General features: G+C 42.8%; 1 long non-coding RNA gene across 4 annotated transcripts in view; it reads right to left on the reverse strand.

Moving 5' to 3' along the window:
• LOC122464188 overlaps positions 1–13,136 on the reverse strand; it is a 46,513-nt gene that overhangs the window by 852 nt on the left and 32,525 nt on the right. For 3 of the 4 annotated variants that reach the window (XR_006288127.1, XR_006288124.1, XR_006288125.1), the window contains 4 exons: positions 12,170–12,298; positions 8,658–8,920; positions 1,797–1,879; positions 69–337 (listed from right to left, as the gene is read on the reverse strand). This is a non-coding gene — a long non-coding RNA (uncharacterized LOC122464188). Of the gene's footprint in view, positions 1–68; positions 338–1,796; positions 1,880–8,657; positions 8,921–12,169; positions 12,299–13,136 lie in introns of those variants that run through there. The other variant, XR_006288126.1, reaches the window with a different exon arrangement.

Here is a 13,136-nt window from a genome sequence, read left to right on the forward strand (position 1 = left end):
TAATGTTCCCCCTTAAACTACCTTGGTCCCAACAAAAGAAACAAAGGAAATCACAATTCTTCAGCTACAAAACAGCTTGTTAAAGCAAAGCAAAGAGTTGTGCAATTAACCCCACAAAACCTGGAATTTCACAGTGATGTCTAACACTCCTGGTTGACAAAGGCAGGCTTTAAATCGCATTTCTGTTTATTGGCACAGCAGTCTCAGTTAAAGTCAGGGTGTCACACCAGATTTAAGCCATAACTGTCTATTTCCTTGTTTTTGTGAGCTGAAAGTCGGCTCCTTATTGTGATTTAAATTGGTCCATTGGGTACTTTGGGATGCGAGTTCCATTAAGCTGTGAAACAAAGAATATGATTGCTTTCAAGCACAAATACCTGCATATTTCCCTATTATTTTAAGTAATTCAGCAAGAGCTTTCGATAATGTTTATTAAACGTGCTATTGACACGTGCATTTTATAGCTTCCTTTGGAGTTCTCTCACAAGTTGGTGGCTCTTTTGCCCTTAAGTTGCAAATGGTAGCTGCATGTTCACTCAAGACTGTTTTCTGACAGGGTTCTCTTATTCTGCCTTTCTTGGATACACTTTTGCCTTGCCTGTGTACCAGAAGTATTTGCCAGTTTTATGGAATTTTACAATGTAATTCCAGCAAGTCCAGCAAACAAAACAAAATATTTCTTAAAGTGAATGTAGTGCTAGTCTAGGCCAGAGCTAACTTTATTTTTTTCCCCCCAGGGAATGGAGGAGCAGGGACCTTCTAACACCACTCTTCTCCAAGTCCTTGATTCACCAAGGTTCTTAGCATGTGCCTAAATTCAAGCACAGGTAGTCTCATTTAAGTAAAGGTCACATAAAAAAAAGGGTGTAATTAGGAGGTGTCCAGAGAGAGGGCATCTTCAGGCCCTGATTGATGAACATACCTATGCATGTGCCTCATTCTAGTGAAGTCAACGTGGGTATGTGTTCACTGCAGAGTCAACTTGAGTTATTTAGGCCAGGTCTACACTATAAACTTACATCGGTATATCAACGTCTTTCAGGGATGTGATAAATCCACACCTCTGAGAGATGTAATTATACTAACCTAAGCCCGTATAGATAGTGCTATGTCGATGTGAGGGCTTCTCCTGTTGACTTAGCTACTGACTCTCACAGAGGTACATACCAGAGAGTATTTACGCCCTCCCGTGGCTGCAGGTAGTGTCTTTACTGAAGTGCTACAGCAACGCAGCTGCACCAGTGCAGCATTTAAGTGTAGACCTGCCCTTACATTCAAGTTGCTTCTTTCAAGTTAGCCTAGCTCAAGTGAGAGGTCAAACTGTCAAATAACCCTCAAGCTACTTTGTTTACACTGGCGCTGCACTCACTCATGAGTGGTGCTAAGACTCCTGGGGACACATCCCATGGTTCTTTGCACTACAGTCAGCTGCGACACCCTATAAATTCTTTCCAGTATGCTTTGGAAGAACTTATCTGTCCTTTTTGGGTACACAGGAGGAATTGTGGGAAGGCATTGAAGGACTATTGGCACTTGAGTGATACTAGCCTTTGTCCACACTACAAAGTGGCTGTGTTATCAGCTGAAAAATTGTGCTCACTTGAGTTGTAGCCTACAGCCCCTGATGGGACAGACAACTCGAGTTACAAGTACCACCACACTCAAGTGACAGGGACTCACTTATGTGAAGATGGGACTCGAGCTGGGGCAACACCCCAGTTATAACTCGAGTTAGTTTTGCAGTGAAGAAAAACCCTGAGATTGCCTCTCTAGATAAACTTCCCAGTCACTCTTACCTGGCCAGCAGTATCCCTGATGCTTTCTGTGGGCATCCCACTGGTGAGGCACTCTAAACAGCAAATGGATCCTCTTCAGATAGCTAGGGTAGTATAGAAATTTAGCAGTAGGATATACTCCCCAGTGTTTGTCTAAGTAATAAATTCCATGCATTAAGTGGGTTCTCTGAAGTAGCAGATGCTTCACAGGCAAAATGATATTTCGACACCCGTAATTCTGGCAAGAGATCTGACAGAACTGTAATGTAATTGCACTAAATGATACGGAACAAAATTTTAAATTTGATCACCTAGGTGAGGGTGCCTATTTACATATTTGAGTGCTCAGATTGGTATTTAGGTGCTTAAAATGGGCATTTGAGTGCCTAAATGCCTATTTGAGCATTCAAATTTAGAGTCGGGTGCCTTACTTTAGGCAATCAAGGCTGAAAACTGGACTGAGAAATGACACAGGTGTGTATCATTTAGAGTACAGAGTTATTAGGAATATTTGTTACTTAAATTGCTTTACAATTGAAAACTAGGCAGTGACCAAGATTTTAAAGGTGGAAGACAACTGTGATGGTGCAGGAAGATTTTCTTGATAAGATGAGCCACTAGGTGACAATTTGCATAATAATACTGTGGATTGAATATTTGCATGCTGTGTTTTAATTTTCTGTCTTTGGAATGCCTAATATTTATCTGTACCTTTGGGCTGATGCCAGGAAGCCCATCATCCATAAAGCTAAGTAGGGGGCTTCCTAAAGTGATCATCCGCTCTGAGGAGGCAGCTGGCCTTTGGCTAGATCTTATAAACATGAATGACAGAAGGAAGATGAAAGAGCAGAAAGGAGCAAAGAAAAAGAAAGACAGATACAAGAAACAGAAGAAGAGACAGACGCAGACTGGGAACAGGACAACAAGGGAAGCTAAGGCAGAGGTGAGAAGTAGTGAGTGAAAGCAATACTGCAAGTTGAGATGGGTATAAAGACAGGTATAAAGAAGGGAGAGAAGCAACTGTGGGGTCTGTGGAGATAAAAATAGTGGCAAAAAGGGGGAAGTAGGGGCGGGGAAAGGAAGATAGCAGAGAAAAGATGGGGAAGATGAAATAGAGGAGAGTAGAAAGAAAAGAGGAGGAGCATCACTTGGGAGGAATAAGGAGCTAATTATCCCCTCATAAATTCATAGCAATATAAAATACCAATATTTCAGTCAACAAGATTGCCCCAAGTGTTTTCACAAGTAGAAGCCCTCAGAGATAAGAGAGAGAAGAAAACAGGAGAGAAAATAACATGACTGTGTGTTTCAGGTCTGGTTCCTTGTATTTCAAAGTTTATTTATTTATGTATCTAGACTTAAATGTAACATAAAACAATGCCTTTTCTGTGCACTAGGTATCCTTGCCATTGATGAAAGGATTTACTTCAGACAGAGAGGTAGATTGCTCTACATATGGCAAATGGCTCATTTACATTCCTTACATTATATTTATCTACAGCTGCTTAAGAAAACAAATCTCGCATGTTTGCTGGAATTTTCTCTATCATTTCTCAACATGTCTCTGTAAAACAGCTCTAAAGCCTACCTTTTCCCCACATTTTCCTTATTTATACCCCATCTGGGAATCAACCAAGAATCAAAGAGTTATTGCAAAACGCCGTGTCGTGCAGTAGTTATTTGGGCCAATAGTTTTACTCATTCTCTGGATGACTAGTTGGTTCTAACAGAAACAACTAATCCCAGTTAACATTGGCGAGATGTTTGTGTGATATTGCATGACAGCCATGCACAATGCTGCCGTAAGTGATATTGACGGTCTCAGGATGTTTCTGTTCATCTAGGAAGCTATCTAGCCAATTTTTCTATCACCGATAGTATTTAAATAGTGCCAATTGCTGTAGTATCCAAATACTGCGATACAACAGACTTCATTTAGCATAACATGCGTAAATGCACCTCAGTTTAATGCACATTTATGTTATGTCAAGAGTGTGGACAAAAGGGAGTGGATGTGTCACCCCAAAGAGGGAAATTGGAGATTCTCTCAATCCTCCGAAATAGTGAAGTAAATCTTTTAGACCTATACTCTCCAAAGCCACAGGAACATCCTTGTGATAGGAAAAAAGCAATAAGGAATCTCTGTAGGTTTCAAATCATGAAGAGCCAGTCAGTCTATTCTCCATGAGATGGAGGTGTGGCAAGGTGAAGGGAAGAGGTAGAGGTTATGAAGCACCACTAATTGTAGAGCCTGAACGCTTGGCTACACTTGCGAGTTAGAGCGCATTAAAGCAGCCCCGGGTACCCTAGCTCACTACCTGTCCACACTGGCAAGGCACGTAGAGCGCTCTGACCCCACAGCTAGAGCGCTCCTGGTACTCCACCTCGGCGAGAAGATTAATGCTTGTTGCGCGTTGGCTGAAACGCCCAGGCGTCAGTGTGAACATGGTGTTGCATTACTGCGCTCTGATCAGCCTCCCGAAAGGTCCCATAATCCCCTTAAGTCAAGTGGCCACTCTTCTCATTGTTTTGGAATTGCTGCAGGAATGCGGATATGCCCTTTGAAAGATCCGTTTCTGACAGCCGGCTGCTTATCTGCTCCGGGACAAAGCAACCATTAGCGTGGAATGCTGTGTGTGAGAGAGAGAGAGGCTGGGGGGAAGGGGGTTTTCTGCTATTGTCTGAATTTACAAGACAGCATGCTGACATGCTCTCAGCCCCCCCAAAACCCACTCTCTCTCCCCCCACATACACACAACACACTCCCTGTCACACTCCACCCCACCCTACCTCATTTGAAAAGCATGTTGCAGCCACTTGCACGCTGGGATAGCTACCACAATGTACTGCTCTCTGTGGCCATTGCAAGAGCTGCTGATGTGGCCACGCCAGTGTGCTTGAAGCTGTCAGTGTGGACAGACTGCACCGCTTTCCCTACTGCGCTCTACAAAGGCTGGTTTAACTCAAAGCGCTCTACATCTGCAAGTGTAGCCATGCCCTGAGTAGCTACAGCACTTTTGCTCCCAACTCTGTGGCGTCTCTGTGTAGCCATGAGGGGGGACAGACATAGTTACCATTAGCAGCATTCACTTCCTCACTTTTTAGTAGGTTCAGTCAGTCAGTAAAAAATCCATTACAATCTACATACCACACAGACTATGCTGACAGCTTGTGCCACACGCTCTCAAAGAAACTGCGGAATCACCTGATCAACATCCTCTACAGCAAACAGGGAAAGATTAAGAATGAGCTCTCAAAAATGGATACTCTCATAAAAAAACAACCTTCCACACAAACTTCCTCGTGGCTGGATTTTACTAAAACTAGACAAGCCATTTACAACGCACACTTTACTTCTCTACAAAAGAAAAAGGACACTAAACTTTCTAAACTACTACAGGCTACAAGGGGCCACAGCAATGGTTCCCTCAACACACCCAGCAATATTGTTAACCTATCCAACTATACTCTCAGCCCAGCAGAAGCAGCTGTCCTATCTCGGGGTCTCTCCTTCTGCCCCTCCACCCCCTCGAACATGATACAGTTCTGTGGTGACCTAGAATCCTATTTTCGACGTCTCCGACTCAAGGAATATTTCCAAAATACCTCTGAACAACATAATGATCCACAGAGGCCTGCCTACCAACATTACAAAAAGAAGGATTCTAGGTGGACTCCTCCTGAAGGTCGAAACAGCAGACTGGACTTCTACATAGAGTGCTTCCGCCGACGTGCACGGGCTGAAATTGTGGAAAAGCAGCATCACTTGCCCCATAACCTCAGCCGTGCAGAACACAATGCCATCCACAGCCTCAGAAACAACTCTGACATCATAATCAAAAAGGCTGACAAAGGAGGTGCTGTTGTCATCATGAATAGGTCGAAATATGAACAAGAGGCTGCTCGGCAGCTCTCCAACACCACTTTCTACAAGCCATTACCCTCTGATCCCACTGAGAGTTACCAAAAGCATCTACAGCATTTGCTCAAGAAACTTCCTGAAAAAGCACAAGATCAAATCCGCACAGACACACCCCTGGAACCCCGACCTGGGATATTCTATCTACTACCCAAGATCCATAAACCTGGAAATCCTGGGCACCCCATCATCTCAGGCATTGGCACCCTGACAGCAGGATTGTCCGGCTATGTAGACTCACTCCTCAGGCCCTACGCTACCAGCACTCCCAGCTACCTTCGAGACACCACTGACTTCCTGAGGAAACTACAATCCATTGGTGATCTTCCTGATAACACCATCCTGGCCACTATGGATGTAGAAACCCTCTACACCAACATTCCACACAAAGATGGACTACAAGCCATCAAGAACACTATCCCCGATAATGTCACGGCTAACCTGGTGGCTGAACTTTGTGACTTTGTCCTTACCCATAACTATTTTACATTTGGGGACAATGTATACCTTCAGATCAGCGGCACTGCTATGGGTACCCGCATGGCCCCACAGTATGCCAACATTTTTATGGCTGATTTAGAACAACGCTTCCTCAGCTCTCGTCCCCTAACGCCCCTACTTTACTTGCGCTATATTGATGACATCTTCATCATCTGGACCCATGGAAAAGAAGCCCTTGAGGAATTCCACCATGATTTCAACAATTTCCATCCCACCATCAACCTCAGCCTGGTCCAGTCCACACAAGAGATCCACTTCCTGGACACTACAGTGCTAATAAACGATGGTCACATCAACACCACCCTATACCGGAAACCTACTGACCGCTATTCCTACCTACATGCCTCCAGCTTTCACCCTGACCACACCACACGATCCATCGTCTACAGCCAAGCTCTGCGATACAACCGCATTTGCTCCAACCCCTCAGACAGAGACAAACACCTACAAGATCTCTATCAAGCATTCTTACAACTACAATACCCACCTGCGGAAGTGAAGAAACAGATTGATAGAGCCAGAAGAGTTCCCAGAAGTCACCTACTACAGGACAGGCCTAACAAAGAAAATAACAGAACGCCACTAGCCGTCACCTTCAGCCCCCAACTAAAACCCCTCCAACGCATTATTAAGGATCTAAAACCTATCCTGAAGGATGACCCAACACTCTCACAAATCTTGGGAGAAAGGCCAGTCCTTGCCTACAGACAGCCCCCCAACCTGAAGCGAATACTCACCAACAACCACATACCACACAACAGAACCACTAACCCAGGAACCTATCCTTGCAACAAAGCCCGTTGCCAACTGTGCCCACATATCTATTCAGGGGACACCATCACAGGGCCTAACAACATCAGCCACACTATCAGAGGCTCGTTCACCTGCACATCCACCAATGTGATATATGCCATCATGTGCCAGCAATGCCCCTCTGCCATGTACATTGGTCAAACTGGACAGTCTCTACGTAAAAGAATAAATGGACACAAATCAGATGTCAAGAATTATAACATTCATAAACCAGTCGGAGAACACTTCAATCTCTCTGGTCACGCAATCACAGACATGAGGGTCGCTATCTTAAAGCAAAAAAACTTCAAATCCAGACTCCAGCGAGAAACTGCTGAATTGGAATTCATTTGCAAATTGGATACTATTAATTTGGGCTTGAATAGAGACTGGGAGTGGCTAAGTCATTATGCAAGGTAGCCTATCTACCCTTGTTTTTTTCCTACAAACCCCCCCCAAGACGTTCTGGTTAAACTTGGATTATTGCTGTGCACATTGTAAGATGAGCTATTGCCAGCAGGAGAGTGAGTTTGTGTGTGTGGTTTTTGGAGGGGGGTGTGTGGGGGGGGGTGAGAAAACCTGGATTAGTGCTGGAAATGACCCACCTTGATTATCATGCGCATTATAAAGAGAGGTTTCAAAGAGGGATGGGCTATTACCAGCAGGAGAGTGAGTTTGTATGTGTGGGGGGGGGGGGGGGAGGAAGGGTGAGAAAACCTGGATTTGTGCTGGAAATGGCTCTACCTGATGATCACTTTAGATAAGCTGTTACCAGCAGGAGAGTGGGGTGGGAAGAAGTTTTGTTTCATGGTCTCTGTGTGCATATAATGTCTTCTGCAGTTTCCACGATATGCTATGCATCCGATGAAGTGAGCTGTAGCTCACGAAAGCTCATGCTCAAATAAACTGGTTAGTCTCTAAGGTGCCACAAGTACTCCTTTTCTTTTTACGAATACAGACTAACACGGCTGTTACTCTGAAATCAGTCAAAAGGGGAGCAAACCAGGAAAAATGGCTGTTCCCTGCCTCTTCCTCTCTTTTCCACCTTCTCCCAGAATCATGGAGCTCCAAATCACATAGTAAGTGCATGAAGGGACTAACAGATTGTCAGAGAGGGGTGAACATGTCACACACTGGCTCTGCTTCTCCCTTCTTTCCAAACAGTCAGCAGCCTTTCTGCCCTGGTTTACTCTCTTTTGATGTCGTCCAGGCCTCATGTATTGAGAGTGGCCTAGTTTAAGCATTCAATAGGAGACAATGGCCAGAGAGATACTGTAGGTACACCACATCGATTACTACTGATTAATGACAGAAGCAGTGCTGTCAATTCTCATGATTTTGTCATGACTCTCGTGATAATTATTGTTTTCCTTAAAGCCCCAGCTCCTGGAGTCAGGTGGATATGTGATGATCTCAGCCTTCATTCTTCAAGAAAAAATAAGTTTCTAGCCCTCGTGGCTGTGGAGAAATGTGAACCCAGTGCACCCTAAAGGCTCAAAAAGCAGAAGGCAAATAAAAAGAATGCCTAATTATTATTTTTACTTCATCTCATGATTTTAAAGCAAATCTCATGATTTCTGGTGAGCCTGACTCATGATTTTTGAGCATCTGGGGTGGGCAATACTGTAGAAGTGACCACCCAAAGGGCAGGATGATACGTTAGCCTTTACCTGCCGGCTGAGCTCCTGCAGCTCCTCAGAACATCCAATTCACTAGACTATACTTCAGGGACGCGCAGTGGTACCAGACACAATGAGCTCCAGCAGCAGTACTTCCAGGAGTATTTATGTGAACATCAGCATATGGCAGATATGCAATACCTCAGTGGTGTCTCAGGCTAACAGATACCTCCTGGGTGCAAGCATTTCTCGAATTTTAGCCCATCCATATCACCACAGTCAACATGGTGCCAGCATTTCCTTTGTAATGGTCCCTGTTTGCAGGAATGAAAAAAGTTATGAAAAAAGAAATATCACTTGACTGAAATGTGGAATACAGCAAAGTCACAGCAACAGAACGGACATTGTTACAAAAATTGGTTTGGTCATGTTTTTAAAGGTATACAATGGAAGTCAGTTTACAGAGTCCATGTGCGCCTGTAGAGCTCAAACCACATTTGATTTAAACACCTACATCTGACAATAATAGTCCATAATATAAAGGATAATATAATTTCTGTGCACCATGATGAAAATGTACTCAAAAACATAACCAAGTGTGCACACAATTTTCACATGTGGGTACTTAAAGTTCGGTGAAATTGATTTAGCAAGTAGACTTGTAAATGGGCCCTGAAGCACCTGAATATCCACTTACACATCTAAACATGATTTTAGGAATCCAACTCCGGGCTCCCAGCTTTGAAAATTGATCTTTCCCACTTAGTTGAGAACTAGAAAGCAATGTGTTAATGCATTCACCTTTCTATTCTAAAGATCTGTGTTAAATTCTGACCTCGGTCACAGAAAGATGAACGGCCTTATCCTACTTTCTTCTGGCCAAAAACCTCAGACAAAATCACTATTCATTTTAGAACAACGGGAAGCTTTCACAAGAGAGAGATCTACAACCATCAGAAGGGAGTTGCAGGCCAGGAATGAGGTGCATTGACAGAGCTGTGCAGGGGAAGCATGCATAAACCCTGACACCAACCAGTACTATTGTCTTTCACTTTCATCAGCTCTCAAATTTGCACAAAGATAATAGAAATTAGTGGCTAATGGAAAGACAAATCAGGCTCATCCAATTCATCTCCCATGTAAAATCTCCACCACAAAATTGTGAAACATTGGAGTAATTTTTTCACTGAATCAAGACTAACACTTATATCTTTATATTAATTGTCTCCTGCATCCTCAGGTCCTTCTATGAAGGGCACTTTATAAATGTAAATTTGATTGATGGACTGATACATTTATATTCATGAGAACTTAGCAGGAGCTAAGCAGGTTAGTGTTAGTTTACACTACAATTTTGTCAATAATAATCAGTAAGAGGAGGGATTAATCAGGAACAGGCAAATAGCTACAGCCTTATGATCTAATCATATCAATGCTGTCCACTAACCCAGACAATGTGGAAAACATACTTTCAGACCCACAGCTGTAATGTTTTTTCAAGTCCACAGTTAGAATTTTGGTGATGTGTCCTGTGAACCCATTCTTCACCTAGGATTTGCCACGCACATCTTTAAATAAAGCAGCATACATGGCAATTAAGGTATTAGGTTATAGGTGGACAATAGAACTATAAAATTTGCTCTGACCTTGGTGATTTGAATAAAAAAAACTGGGGATGTGCAACAACAGCCCCTGATATTGCATAACAGCAGAGCTTTTCTCATACCAGGGACGAACAACAGACTTTCTTACAATAGACACAAAGTAAAATCAGAGAGCAAACCGTAAGGAATCAGGGCAGATCTACACTGCAGATAGGACAGCAGCACAGCCACGGCACTGCAGATGTGCCATTGTAGCCCCATAGTGCAAACACTAGCTAGAGTGATAGAAGGGGGTTTTCTATCACTGTAGTTAATCCACCCCCTCGAGAGTGGCAGCTAGGTCGATAAAATAATTCTTCAGTCGACCTAGTTGTGTCTCTCCCGGAGCTTAGGTTAGCCTAACTACATCTCTCAGGGGTGTGAATTTTTCATGATGTAGTTCAACCTAAGTTTTACGCATAGGCCAGGACTGTGTTTACATCGAGTTACAGTCTCTGAGTAAGGTTTGCACAGAAAGAACAACAGCGTGAACAGTTTCATTTATTTCACACACTAACCACAATGATCAGGGCTTTTGGGATGACAAGGATCACAGTGGCTGGATCTACCCTAAACTTTGCTGGGAAGCCTTCCACAAGGCCTGGCCACTAATGCTGCTCCACTGGTGATACCAACCTTAGGAGCATAGTGTCAGCAAATGTACGGATGTTTTCACCACCTCGTTGTCTAGTCTTGCTTAGAACAACTATAAAGAACATGGCAACAATTAGATTTGTAGTTGCCAGAATCCTGCCTATTATTAAATATTTATATTGTGGTTGCTTGTAGAAATACTAGTGCTCCCAATTGTGGCTCCCACTAGTACTATTGCAACAGTTGGCAAATAAGCCTAGTCTAGGCAAAGTTATTGGAGCATTGTAAATTACAATCCAGTTTTCAGGCAGTTCAGTCTCCTCAGCACAGATGTTTATCCATCCAATACATTTATTTTCAAAATTAATTTGGGGCCTAATTCTACACCTGACTTCAGTCAGTGGCAGAAATGCCATTAGCTTAAGTGGCAAGGTAAGACTTTGATCTCTGCAGGCCTCTCACCATGGAGATTTAATTGAGTTCTTGCTGTCTGAAACCAGCAGGCTGATTCCTAAACTAAGCCCCCCTCCAAAGACAGGACATTAACTTTCTGCTTTGGTTTAGCCAGTTTCTTTTAGTTGCAAAGAAATAGTACAGCCACGGTACCAGCATTGCAAAGAGAACTGCGGGTTCATTTTGTGATGCTTCCTGACTGAGTTGCTACGCTCACCAGCAGCTTCTGAGCAAAAGGCAAAAATGGCTATGCCCTGTCTTCTTTAGTGCTCCCACAGTTCCTGCCACCGACAGAGATGGACCAAAGGTAGTGAAATGAAGGCAAAGTTAAAAATAATTCTAGTGCAGATACAGCCTAAGTGACCTTAGCAAGCACTGTCTGTGACTAGATCATCCTCGTACAGTTGCAGCTGTTTTGAACTGTTATATGCTGTTACAGCAGACATAATTTTCCAGCAACGCTCCTGCTAAATGAGTGTCTACGTACTACATTAGCATTCCCAGATGCCCTGCCTTAGCTTAAGAAGCCTGGGGGTAAAAAGACAAGCAGCTCTGGGATGCTCTTATGTTTCCGAGAACCACAGTGCAAATCACCATAATTGTTTGTTAGATGAACAATGATCACTCTAACCTCCTAATTAACATTGTTAAAATTTGTTAACAAAGGAAATTTAGCAATATCTTAATTAGGAAGGATTTCTAATTTGTGATGTAGAGTATGTTAGACAAACAAGGCACCATTCTCCCTTTGTTTTTCAGCTCTGCAGCAGGAGAGATTACATGATATGACACAACATATTCTGCATTTGCCATTTATCATTCTATATCCTTTACACACTTGTGCTGTATAATTAGCGCCTTGGCTAATTTTACCTGTTATTGTTTGCCCTGTAATTTGGAGAAAAAAGGCAGTGTTGATGCTACGTGATTTAATCTGGGGCAACCAGCTGGCTCTTTGCCACAGGACTGCTGCATACATGTGACTGCAATGAAGTACGTTCACTGCAAAATAAAAAGAAACATTCAGTAGCTTAAAGTAGTTAATTATATGCTATGACATTAGCAGCTTTCTTCAATTTTTTTTTCTAAATACAATACGTGGGCATGTAGCCCTTACAGGGCACTGTTCTACTTCAAAGCCATTGTACATCACTAGAAAAAAAACTACAGTCCCATTATCTATTACTTAATTATTAAAAAGTGTCTACTCTGTTTTTATAAATTATCTATGCGTCAGAGTTGTTGGCATATGAGAGAGACAGACAGACAAACAGATAGACTTGGGAAGGCTACAAAGCCCATTATTCTGGACTGGAGAAAAAAAAATCAAGAGTCTAAAGGAACCTAAAATATATAGTCTACAAGACAGTCATTTAAAAAAAACTGTTATTGAGATTTTCATTATGAACGGTCTTTCAAAGTGTAACAGTGAAATCAGCGCACTCGTCATTGTTGGCATTCTGCCTGGCGGAAGATTCCAAGCAATTTACACAGCCTTTGAACAGAGCATATTTATGTCATATTGCAAAAGCATGTTTACTAGACAGTAACATGAGATACTGACTACAAAGAACTGTACTGACCTAATTGTTTTGGTGGAACTGACCTCTGTGCAATGATGGTTCCACACCAAGTCACATGCCTTGGTTGTAATGGAATATGCCATACTCCAGTTTAGGCTCTGCTTATTTATGTATATGACTTTAAAGATTACCTGCTTTGGTCCAGTCAGCATAAAACTGGTCAAGGATCACATTCTAAGTCTTATATTGAGATTGCCCTACTCTGGATGATGAATGACCTGCTCCTTTCCTCTGATTACAGGACCTCACAGACCTTT

The sequence above is a fragment of the Chelonia mydas genome, chromosome 2 (genome assembly GCF_015237465.2).
Source record: "Chelonia mydas isolate rCheMyd1 chromosome 2, rCheMyd1.pri.v2, whole genome shotgun sequence".
Classification (NCBI taxonomy): domain Eukaryota; kingdom Metazoa; phylum Chordata; order Testudines; family Cheloniidae; genus Chelonia; species Chelonia mydas.